The following is a 14,047-nucleotide window of genomic DNA, read 5'->3' as shown; positions in this document are numbered from 1 at the left end:
TGACGTCCATTTTTATTTATCTCCCTTTTTTGAATTTCCTTCGAGCTAGTTATTTTTGTATTGATTGTCGAATGCACATCTGGTGCAACAGAATTGGTATCGTTAATGTTATTAACATAGAAAAGCTATTCGAACTCATGATAGTTACAGACAAGTATACTCATTTACCCTAAATCATTTATATGTTTCGGAGTTTAGTGTGACGTCCATTTTTGTTGAACTAGTATGTTGGGTTGTTGTCTCTTTGACACATTCCCTGTTTCCATTCTCAGTTTTATTATTTACTCTAAAGTTCACAATCATACCAGTCTAGTTTTATTGACATTTTGTGTCCAGGGGGAAGAATAAAATATTTGATATTCTAACTTTGAACTTAAAGTAAGTATTTAACATCCTACTAAAAGTTGGTAAATCTGATTTATATTCAAACTTTTATTGGCTCTTATGTCTAGGTTCCAACTAACGCATCATAATATAACCAGATGTAAGGATGCATCATTGAGAGTGTGAACAGCCGCCCTAAAAATAAAATGTCGTTTTGAACCACATTTTACCCTTTGTTGGATTTTTATAATAGACGTCAAAGTTAAATTTTCCGGTTCCACCATAAATAATGCATCTTATATTTTATACATTGACTGACGTTTACATTTAGATTTAGTCTTCAATACTTATGTTACAAATGTTACTGTGTTTTACAGTTTTTACCTGCAGCCTGTTTCTTTCGTACCAATTTAAATTCAACCTGATGCATTTCAGTAACAGCAATCATGGATTGCCTTTTTGCTATAGCGGATAAATATCAACTGAGGAGTCATCATGCTTATTACTATATTATCAAAACATTCCTATGTGACTGCCTAGTAAGTACTTGTATTTAACATCCTTTACGATTGACAAAACAGTTCTGCAAGGTATTCTGCTTACAAGCAATCGTTTACTGTGTAATAAACCAAGGTAGAGTAGACGAGGAAAGGCATCACTAGACTTACGAAAGCTATGCTGTATAGCCTAATTAGCTTAGTGTTTACGGTGTTTGGAAATATTCCAGGAGGAGTTGCCATGATTTCACATTGGTTTAAATTCCGCTGACGAAAAACAAATCATTTCTGGGCTAAATATTACCAACTTTCGATGGATATTTATCTTCGTAGTCATGTTTTTCTAATTATGCTGTTACCAGTCGTAGCAGTCATAATATTCTGGTTATGATTTTGTTTAATGTTATGGGTGATAACCATAAAGGTGAAACTTACATGAATAAACTATACTTCTCCATAGTGATATATATATAGTATTATAAAATATAATATGTATAAAAAGAAGATAGAAGGTAATATAAACATCAGTGATACGGTGCTTTTTGTCCGCAATTTGCTTTTTGTCCGCTTTTGCTTTTTGTCCGATAATTTTGCTTTTTGTCCGACACTTTTGCTTTTTGTCCGTTGCTTTTTGTCCGTTTTGCTTTTTGTCCGATAATTTTGCTTTTTGTCCGACACTTTTGCTTTTTGTCCGTTGCTTTTTGTCCGTTTTGCTATTTGTCCGATAATTTTGCTTTTTGTCCGACACTTTTGCTTTTTGTCCAATGCTTTTTGTCCGTTTTGTTTTTTTAGCTCACCTGGACCAGAGGGCTAAGTGAGCTTTTCTCATCACTTGGCATCCGTCGTCGTCGTTAACTTTTACAAAAATCTTCTCCTCTGAAACTCCTGGCAAAATTAAAGCGGATATGGCCAAAATCATCCTTAGGGTATCTAGTTTCAAAAAAGTATCCGATGACCCCGCCCAATAATCAAGATGGTCGCCTTGTATAAAAATAGAACATTGGGGTAAAATGTAGATTTTGGCTTATATCTCTGACACTAAAGCATTAAGAGCCAATCTGACAGGGGTAAAAATGTTCATCAGGTCAAGATCTATCTGCCCGAAATTTTTCAGACACATCAGACAACGCGTTTTTGGGTTGCTGCCCCTGAATTGGTAATTTTAAGGAAAATTAGCAGTTTTTGGTTTTTATTTGATTGGAGTTTTATTTTTAAGTCGTTGTAACGACTAAGCTTACTTGTTATAACGACTTAGCTTACTTGTTATAACGACTTAGCTAACAACTTAGCTAACTTCTTTTAACGACTTAACTAACTCGTTTACACAACTTAACTAACTTGTTTACTTAAAAACTACTTATTGTAAATACAGAAATCAATGCGTGCATTTTTCATTTAAAGATAAGAACGAAACAGACAATATGTTTTTACCTGTTGTTCAAAAAATTTCTGGAAAAAAACGGTTGGTCAACTTTTGGACTGTCGACTTAAGGGAGTGTCGGAAAAATAGGCTGTTTGACAAATAGGGAAGTATGACTTGTGGACTGTCAGAATATAGCTACCCACCTCTCTCAGATCACAAATCTAACCAGCACGTTATCAGGTGGCAGATAGGGGATGTCTTTTTTAAAATTAGACTGGCATATATGTTCAACTAACTTCGAACCGATAAGTAACAACCTGCTTTTAACAATGTTGACTTTCCACCCTTTTTGGTGCCTTTATTTTCAGAATTGAAGGGAAAAAACAAATAGCAAACTCTTATCTGCATTTGGTCCTGGTAACAATTTCCTAGACATCAAGTAAATCAATCCACTGCAACCTCAAAGGATAAGGGGCATTAGAAGACCTTTTTCGTCCCAGCATTTTACAAACATTTGAAGCTCATCTTTCCAAGGTGCTAGAGATATATTGACAGGGCTTAAACATAAATTATCATGAAAATGACATATTTGTGTAGATGTCTTGAAGAACCAAGACTATAACTAAACATTTAAATGGAGAAATCAGATTAATTGTCAATATTTGCCTGCTTTTACTTCATTGTTTGACATACCTTGATCCGGTAAACATCGAGCGCACAACAAATACAACTTCGTATTTAAAAGAAATGTATATTGTGGAATCATAACTAACTTATGATTCTTATGTTGTACTGTTACACCACTGTCCCAGGTTAGGGGGAGGGTTAGGATCCCGCTAACATGTTTAACCCCCCCCCCCCCCCCCCCCCCAAACACACACACACACACATTCTGTATGTATGTGCCTGTCCCAAGTCAGGAGCCTGTAATTCAGTGGTTGTCTCGTTTGTTTATGTGTTACATATTTGTTTTTCGTTCATTTTTTGTACATAAATTAGGCCGTTAGTTTTCTCGTTTGAACTGTTTTACATTGTCATTTCGGGGCTTTTTATAGCTGACTGTGCGGTATGGGCTTTGTTCATTGTTGAAGGCCGTACGGTGACGTATAGTTGTCAATTTCTGTGTCATTTGGTCTCTTGTGGAGAGTTATCTCATTGGCAATCATACCACATCTTCTTTTTTATGACATGTTCAAATATTTAGTTGTTGTGTGCCTGTGCTTTATACCCTGATGGTATGTTATATGTTTGGATCAAAATCTTTACACAGATGAAGATTTATCGAGTCTCTGTTAAGGGGGTGCGCGTAATCATGTAATAACTCATTGTTGTGCTTTGGTTGTCATTAAACCATTTCTTTCAGTTATAAAATTATAACACCAATGAAATAACACAGCCAATTATTCATTAGAAATAACACATTGTGATAAAATAATAAGCCTCAAAATGCCCTTGTAATCATGCAATCAAAAATCCTAACATAGTCCCGTATCGTTATAGACATACAGCAAAGAATTCCGTCTTAAACCTACATTGCGGTGAGACCGATGAAAGCATCACTGTGACTTTGAGATGAAGAACAGCAATAAAACTGCTGTTCCGTTGCTTTGGGCGTTGTCAAGTGTATGTAGAAATTTTGTGTCATGAATTTATACACCATATTCATTGTTTCTTATTCCCAAACAATTATTGACGACAGACTTACACATTAATACTATGATAAATCAAATATTTACATCAGTATAGCCATTTGGGAAATATGTGTGAAAGATATAAAAGTTTAGGGTAGTTTTTTTAACAATTTTCTACACATAATGAATTTAATTGTTATATTTGTTTCTGGTACAAGTTAACTATAGGCTATGAATAAAAAGAGTCAATTATGATCAACATAAATAAAAAAAAAACGTTTTGATATGCAAACATACATGTATTCATCAAGACTTCAATTTGGTAATTAAATGATGTCCATTACCCAAATAGAAAAGAAACAGTTAAATTCTGTTCTAAATGAGGGATAATTTTCGTAGCTCTTTGTTACCTCCAAAAGTTTCCCATATGACCCAGACCATCTTGTGAAAGAAACTGAATGGAATATCTGCCTGTTCTTTCAACATTAAGTCAGACGCTGTACAAAAGCATTAAAACAATTTCAATTTGGCTTGGACTATTTCTTTGGTGCATTTTCTCAAGTGCTGCATGGCATCTCTATCAGTAGAAGAAAGGTTTTCAAGAAAGATAAGGCTTCCCAAAACGTTCTTAAAAGTCGTTTGTTACGTATTGTAACGCTGTTGTTAATTCGTTGGATTGATCAAGGTTCCCAAGTCCGGACAATGCACTTTGGTTGCTGAACTAGTTCTTAATGAGGGGAATTTCCTTTATGATTCGGTTGAAATTGTCAGGTTTTCCCATTTTTTACAAGAGTGGCTATCAAGAAAATCTGCAAGGTTTGTTTTGTCAATCTCTGCAAAGTTTTCCAAAGCACATAACACATCTTCATTCTCACATAAGGATGTGCGGTACTAAAAAGATATCCATGATATCTGGTTTTACTTAACCAAATATTGCTTCTTAAAACATAACTCAGTCTAGTTTAATTTAACCATGAAAAATTTAAAGTTGTGCGCACAAGATTAAAAAAGTTGTGCGCACAAATTTAAAAAAGTTGTGTACGCAAGATTAAAAACGTTGTGCGCACAAGTATAAAAAAGTTGTACGCACAAGATTTAAAGTCACGCGCACAAATATTCTAAATTTCATCTTTGGCACTTAAGGGACTCCGTAGATATCAAACAAAAATGTTTCTTTATCATTTTTCGGCTACAATGGGTATATGAAACATGCAATGTCGAATTATAATAAAAATAGAGTCCTAACAAAGAATGTTTCTGTCATGTTGTGCAACGAAATCTCTACGTAACAGCACATGGTAGCGACAACACTATATGTTTAATAGGATCCCGCGAAAAGCCAGACTTTGGTCCGCGAAGGAAGCACATTGTCTGTGTGACCATCGCTGACGGCTTTGGTACACATAAGATGGTTTTTGGTTAACAGATATTTTTTACGCCGGACGGCCATTAAAATATCACCAAGGAAAGGTCGCCGTGCTCTTTTTTAATTTCCACGCAAACTGATATAGCTCCAAGGTTTTACCATGAACACCTATGGATACTCGTGCCAATTAGAAATCCACGCGTAATCAATATCAGAGATATTTCAGACAAATGCATCGGTCCTGCTGGGCGTTTGTTGCTTTATGTCTCCCTGGACATGGCCTATCATTAAAAGATCCCTTTTTCGGAATTTGTGGATAATTTGGTCTGCTGTAGAGGGTAAATACAGTCTACGAGCAATTGCATCCTGGGAAAAGCCTCCTTAAATTACGCCCCAAATTGTTTGCCACTTGTTGTCAAAATGACCTGGCATATAGTCTGCTGTTTATTGAAGTTTCTTTACAATAAGGGCGTTAAATTCATGACATAAGCTAAACTTTACATGTCGAAAGTAAAAGCAAGACAGTCATACTTGAGTTAAAAACGTTCGAACTCGAATTACGTCCGTTCATATAACCCTGTACTCCACATCTATTCCAAAAATCTATCAAGCGAAAAGTATTCGACATTGGTCTTCAAAGTCATTTTTAACCAACTATACATAGTTCTAATAATAATAAACTAGAGGCTCTAAAAAGCCTTTGTGATTACCTTGGTCTATGTGCATATTCAACAAAGGACACTCTCCAACATTGTAAACAAGAATAGAACTCATGACAAAATCTGTTTTGTTGATCTTGTATTGCTGATCATGTGCTGTTTAGTTTTCTTCTATCTTCTTTAGTTTTGCTCAAAACACAAAAGAGGATAAAAATCCTCATTTAAGGACAATAACTCCTATAAAGGGTCACAGTCTTTTAAACTATGTCGGCAAAATTTGACTTGTTAGTAGATCTTGACTTGATGAATTAAAGTGTATCTTTATCTATTATAACTTTCTATAATATATGACAAAATGCAAAAAAGAAGAGGTGAAAATCGTCTTTAAGGTGGTATGGGAGTATAGATTAAAAATGACAGAATTTGTTCAGTCTCTGCCAAAACGTAGTATATATTGTGAAATGTTCAAAAATATAATAAATATGATAGGTCACCGAGCATTTTCTCAAGCTAAAGGTTGTGACAAAATGACACATTTTGTATCGATTATACGGAAAAAAAACAGCATTATGTGATCAGAAGCTAAACTAAATGATAGAATTGAAAACAATATGCGAGAAGATAGCTTTTAGAAAATGCTTTGAGAATTTCAATAGATAAGATAGGGTCACCGTGCGTTTTTTCCTGCTAAAATTTAAATTAGCAAAAGTTTATGCAGACCCTTTCAGAAAATACACTATTTCAGAGTTATCTCTCCTAAAAATGCAAATTTAAAAGTTTAAAATAAAAAAAAAATAAAATCTACGCTTGTACAATTATTAATATTTATATGTTAAAATCTCATAAATATGTTCTTTTAAATAAAATTCACATTAGTTATCTTCATTTCTGCATCAAATTTTGCTACATTGATTAAAAATTGGTTCTCTGTTATTTACAATCCAAGAATGCGAAAGACACTACATTAAAGGGCAATAACTCCAATAAGAAGTCGCCTTCGTATTGTCTTTATTGTAGATTTAAGATATAAGGCAAAAAAATGCCAAACAAAATGGTCAAAATCATCATCAAAGGACATTAACTGTAATAAGGAGTCGATTAGCGATTTCGACCATGTTGTCTCATTTGTAGAACTGATCTTGCTGATCATCATAAAGTTGTTTCTGTATCTATTATAATTTTCAAGATAGAAGGCAAAAAAAGAATACAAATGGTAAAAATTTTCATTTAAGGGCAATAAATCCTATAATAAATGGGAAATGAGTCCATGGGACACAGATAATGCCCCCGCTTGCATAAAACTTTACACAGGGACATAACTTAAGAACGGCAAAAGTGACACTACCCAAATTTGTACTTGATCTAACTTCTGTTGTAATAAGCATTGTGTATAAGTTTCATAACATTTGCTTAAGGCAAACTTAAGTTAGAAAACAAAAACGATAAAGTCAGCATTTCCCCATTTATACAGGGGCATAACAGGAAAAGTGAGACCACAAAAATTCACATGTGACTTGTGTTTTGTGGTAATACACATTGCACATAAGTTTCATACCATTTTTTTAAACAAACTAAAGTGAAAGAACGGGAATAAAAAATTCAGCAGTTTTTTCCATTTTCAAAGGGGCATAACTCTAGAACAGTAAAAGTGACGCCACCAAAATTCAAACTTGATCTGGGTTATGTGGTAATAAGCATTGTGTTTAAGTTTCATAACATTGGGTTGAGGAAAACTATAGTTAGAGAATGGAAACCAATTTTGGGACGTCATCTGACAGTTTTGACATGTAAGACAATTGGTAGAGCTCAACATCCTGCTGTTGTCAGATTTTCTCTCTTTTTAATGGTTTTCCAAATGAAAGACAAAACTTTAATTTTACCCCGTATGTTCTATTTCAGCCATGTTAGCCATCTTGGTTGGTAGGCGAGTTAATCAGACATATTTTTTAAAAATTATATACCCTAATGATAATTGTTGCCAAGTTTGTTTAAATTTGTCCAAGCAGTTTTAGAGGAATTCTTTTTGTAAAAGTTAACGGACGACGACGACGACGACGGACGACGGACGCCAAGTGATGAGAAAAACCCATTTGGTCAATAAAACTAGGTGAGCTGAAAATAAATCAGTATGTTTTTGAAGAAAAAAATTATAATAGCATTGCATTTTCTATGGCATTCAATATATGTTATAGATTATGTTATATGCATAATTTGAAATTTCAGCTTTGAACTATTTCTTACAAACTTCAACTATTAAATATAGAAACGCAAAATTTATTATAAATATGCACGATAACACTAAACATTTCTGCCTATGCTGATAATATGCACAATCACTTCTGTATGTTTACTTTTGTAATGATAAAAAAATTGAAGAACGGTTACCATTATTTTATAGTACTTGATTTGTGAAAATTACTTCATTATTATGGGTCGATTTCAGTATTTCAAATGAGTAGTACTACAAAAGTACAAATGCAAACATAACTGTCTAGACTAAGAAGGAGGACTGACTCCCACTGTTATAATTCCTATAATCTAATAAGTTTTTTCAAGAGTGATATGGTTATTTCAGCTCATTTATTGCTTGAATTTGTTAAATTTAGGACTCATGCATTGATGTAGCAACAGTTTCAATCAATTTTGATTATGTTTTCTTATGTTTCTTATGTTTATCTTTGTTATGATGAAATTGTGTGATGCATTGTGAGTGGAGTGTGAGGGCCTCAAGGGAGAATAGTGTTTGTACTAATTGAGCATACCCTCTTGAAATAAAGATTATTATTATTATTATTATTATTATTATAACAGCTTTTTCCACTCTTGTGTGAGAGCACTACATGATATAAGATACATGTATAGTGAAATTCATCACCGATATCAGCAGCATATCACAACCTTTCATTTCAATCAGTCCAATTTGCCCCGAAAACCGGGACAGTATTACAACAGAACAACCACCGAACGAACTTTAAAAATCAGTGTAACAGGGGTTTGCCTCGACAGTAAATAGCACAAAAAAAAACAAAGAAGACATAAAGTACCAGTCTTAATTCTGCACGCATATACATGTTGTACTAACACAGAGTTTTAAGTTTTTAAGAACTTCATATAATATACTGCTGAATAAAAAAAAATTTGCAGTATGGATTTTATTTGGAACATAAAAAAATATATATGATAGAGAGAGACAGCTCTTGTCATTCGTCAGTTATTGATTTATTTCTTTTGGCAGTTGCTTTAACATATTGTATGTCATATATTATATCCTCATTACTTAACAGAAAACAATATCTTTTTCATCAGCACAGTAATGTTTACGTGCAGTGAAGCAGCTTGGGCGTTGAATGAAACAAAATGAATTTCATCTTCACCAGAATGCCTACATGAATAATATCTAAGAGTCAGTAAGGGAATGACAACTGTTTTCTTTTTTTACATTTTTGGAGAAGAGAATTTTAAAAATGGATAGATTTGTATATCAGTAATTGAACATAAATAACTGAGCCCATCTTCATGTCAACATTAAGATAACTAGTTTGTCCTTCAAACTACAGGACAGTTCAGGATTTAGTTATGAAATAGGATGAAAATTATCCAAACAACCTCACCCCTTCTCGATAATCCTAAGGTCGTCTCAAATAACATTAACGGTACCAATTTTATTGCACCAGCCATTTTAGCAATTAATATCTCCTCAGTGATGTTGGAGACAAAAGAAAATCTGATAAAAATGTTGAATAGCTGCGCCATAAAGGACGTCAAATTGAGCTAAACCGACCAAGGTGGAAATTAATTAATGTAATCTTTTTAAATGCAAATTTCAATCAAACAAAATTTCCATTCCAGTACTGTCCTTGCTATTTCCGTCAAGTTTTTTGTTATCGTCTTGATAGTACGCTTTTTGAAACATTTTCGAAGTTTCTCTCAGACCATTTATGTTTTCGAGATTAGCAACAAAAAAAAAAACAAACAAAAAAAACCAGGAGTCGTCCGATAGTTTAAGTAAGACGTTCTTCACATTCTTAACACTTAATCTCTGTCAGATATTCTTAATCAAAGTTTCTAATTTTAAGGGTTTTAATATACAAATAAGTTTAAATTGTATTTTACGACTTTGTATTCTATGTTAACCATTGCAGTCATATTTGGCGACCGGTGAGTTCATCGGAATCCTTCTTGCTTCCAGATTCTTATTATTAAAGGATAATGTGGCCAAATTTAATATGATATTGGGCTGGTAGTTTCATTGGGATAATTGCAACGTGATATATATGGTGATCGATCATTTCATTTTCGGGTCGTGGTAGGTGGGTGTATGGGCCATGCGAATTTATTTTCGGATGGAATATTCATTGTTTTTTTTTAGCAAATTTTCCTTTACAAGTTATTACCAGGTATTATATCATTCATTTTCAAATTCTCCGAGGCCACCCTCCCCTCCATTTTTAAAGTGAGTATGGTCTGTATTTAACTCCAAAAAAGGGCATGGTGTTTCGAAGTTCAAAATGAAACTTGCAAAAAATATACACATTTTTATAGCGGACATAAAGCAAAATCAGCGGACAAAAAGCAAAACGGACCAAAAGCAACGGACAAAAAGCAAAAGTGTCGGATAAAAAGCAAAATTTTCGGACAAAAAGCAAAACGGACAAAAAGCAACGGACAAAAAGCAAAAGTATCGGACAAAAAGCAAAATTATCGGACAAAAAGTCAAACGGACAAAAAGCAACGGACAAAAAGCAAAAGTGTCGGACAAAAAGCAAAATTATCGGACAAAAAGCAAAAGCGGACAAAAAGCAAATTGCGGACAAAAAGCACCGTATCACATCAGTTAAAAAGCAACCTGTGGCAAAACAACAATAGTGAGAAAAAACATCTGCAGGTCTAAGAATAATCTTTAACGACAGACAAAAGTCTACATAATATATGAAGCTCTAACAACAGACACAAGTCTATATAATATGTGAAGCTCTAACAACAGCTTTGGACAAACAATAAACGAAAAACAAATATGGTATGAAGCAACAAACGATAACCACTAAATTACAGACTCCTAAGTTGGGACAGGCACATACAGTATGGGGCGGGGTTAAACGTGTTTGCTGGTGCCAAACCCTCCCCTAACATGTGACAGTGGTGAAACAGTACAACATAAGAATAAACTATAAAAGTCAACTGAAAAGGGCTTAACTCGTCAGATCGATACAAAGCAGAAAAACAACTAACACAGACCGAACGTGCCAGGGAATTTATACATCCCCCTCAACAAAGACAAAAATAACAGCTCTGAGAGTACTCTCTGTTACTGACAGCTACATGTAGTTCAAAAGCAATTACAGCTAACAAAAAAATCTTGTGTCTAAGACTAAAATATCAACCAGTACACATCCAATATCCAATGGATTCAGTATATATTCAGACATAATTAACAGTCAGAGAAAAACATGACCATGTGCAATTCCAAAATATAGGTATCGACCGATTGTAGAACCATGAATGTGCATATGTATATGACAATAATAGTTAGTTTGGTTTGAATGTACTGATAACAAAATCAATATTTATACCAATAAAACTATATTCAAAGATCTAATTACAGTGTTTAATTGTATATAAAAACAAAATCAATAAAGATATATACCAGGCTTATAACGTTGTAAGTGCCAGAAGCGCGTTTCGTCTACAAAAGACTCATCGTTGACGCTCTATTCAAAAAAGTTAAAAGGCCAGTAAAATGCGAAGTTGTCCCGATTATAATATGTTTAACATTCATAGAACTTCTTTGTTTTTAGAGCAGAAGAATTTTGTAAACGTGATGACAACAGACGTCAAGTAATTACAATACGTAGTCCATTAGGCGGGGCGACTAAAGCTAGAAAAAATAATCGTAAAATAGACCCAAATGTTTGTCTCCCATAACTTGTGTCAATTAGAAATTGGATTTAATAGCATTCCAAGAATGTCATATTGTTCATGGACATTTTAGTTCGTAAGGACGAGATATCAATACCTCATTACATCATAAAATAACACGATGGACATGGTATATATATATAACACCTAAAAAGTGTACAAAAACAACACCAATATTAAAAAAATGAAACATTAAATGTAAGTATCTATAAATATTTCGGATAACAGATATCCTTCATCAGTATGATTATGGTGTAAAATGAATCATATCAATCTATTCTGATTTAACTATAACAATCTTTAAATTTATACAATTAAAAACGAACAACGATTGTACAATTCTAAAACTTCAAAAATGACGTAGGTTGTTAAGTATTTACAACAGAGACTGCATAGATATGCTTCTAACAAAAATAGTAATGTGCGATATGAACTGGTACATTTTTAAAATTTCACAGGTGACGAAAGTTGAGTTATTACAACAAAGACTGTGTAGAAATACATTCCCAATGAATAGCACTGACCGATTTGAGCTGGTATAATACTCAAATTTCAAATTTGACGAAGGTAAAGTAATTACAACAGAGGCTGCGTATTTACACATCCCAAATAAATAGCAGTTTGATAATTTTTAAAATTTTTAATTTTGACAAAGGTTAAGTTATTCACCGTTGCTGCGTACTTATACATCCCAAAAGGATTGTAAAAGAGAGTGTCCGCTCCACCAACCCTAAATCAGACATTTGTTATGCTTTAAAATTAGTACAGAAATATTTTATACGCACCTCCGCCATTGCTTCTCCAGTTTGATAATCAAAAAGGGCGCAAAACATTGCAAACATTGCATTGAGGCGAGTTAAGTAACTTGTGTTAGTGTTTTTGGCTAAACAAACTCGAGTTCTACAACTCGTAATCGGGTTATAAGAACACACAAACTGGCAAAGTAAAACTCGCATAACGCGATCGAAATGAGTAGCACGATTTTGATATCGCACGAAGTTTAAGAACCCAAACTCATTACGTGCAATATACAACTTGTAACATTGCGTTTTAAGACACTAACGGGTGATTTTATAAGTCGGGTTGTTGAGAAGTAAGTCAGCAACTCGTTATTTAAACTCGTGAAACGGAGAAAATAACTCCCAAAGACACGGCACATATACGCTTCCGTAGATATCAGTTCCGTGCGCACGATATGTGATAATAGAATAACTTAGATATCAGTTTCATGCGCACAATACGTGATAATGGAACAACTTAGATATCAGTTCCTTAGGCACAATACGTGATAATGAAACAACTTTGTCAGATATGATCTAAAATAGACTTTGGAAAGCCAAAGTTATTAAACGTAACAGCGCAGCAGCCCTAAGTCCTTAAGAAGAACAGTCAAGGCGCAACAATCATTATGCCCTAAGTAGAACTGTTATAGTGCAGCAACCATTGGGCCCTATATAGAACAAGCACAGCACAACAACCCTAAGCTTAGGCCCAATGTCGAACAGTCATAGTGCAGCAACCGTTAGGCCCTAAGTAGAACAAGCACAGTGCAAAAACCCTTAGGCCCTAAGAAGAATAGTCACAGCGCAGTAACGCTGAGGCCTTAAATAGAACAGTCACAACGCAACAACCCTTAAGCCTTAAGCCCTTAAGAACATTCATTGAGCAACAACCATTAGGCAATAAGTGAAACAGTCACAGCGCAGTAATACAGAGGCCCTAAGTGGAACAGTCACAGAGCAACAACCCTTCCGCCCTAAGTGTACAATCACACCGTAACAACACCACGTCCTCTGTAGAACAGTCACAGCGCAGAAACCCGTAGGTTTCAAGAAGAACAGTCAAAGCGCAACAACCTTTATGGCCTAAATAGAACAGTCACTGTGCAACATTTCTTAGACCCTAAATTAAACAGTCACAGCAGAACAATCCTTCGACCCTAAGTGGAACAGTCATAGCGCAGCATCTTGAAATCTTAATTATAACAGTCATAGCGCAGTTACATTTATGCCAAAAGTAGAACAGTTACAACACAGCAACCATTATGCCCTAAGTGAAAAAAAACACAGTGCAGCAACCATTATGCCCTAAGTGAAGAAAAAAAAAAACAGTGCAGCAACCCTTAGGCCCTAAGAATAGTCATAGTACAGCAACCTTTATGTCCTAACTGGAACAGTCATATCGCAGCAACAAACATTAGACCCTAAGTAGGACAGTCACCGACGGAACAACCCGTGTGCCTAAGTAGAACAGTCACAGCACATCAACTCTGGCCCTAAGTGGAACAGTCA

Source organism: Mytilus californianus, unplaced genomic scaffold (genome assembly GCF_021869535.1).
Source record: "Mytilus californianus isolate M0D057914Y unplaced genomic scaffold, xbMytCali1.0.p SCAF_5, whole genome shotgun sequence".
Taxonomy (NCBI): Eukaryota; Metazoa; Mollusca; class Bivalvia; order Mytilida; family Mytilidae; genus Mytilus; species Mytilus californianus.
This window is presented reverse-complemented; position numbering follows the sequence as displayed.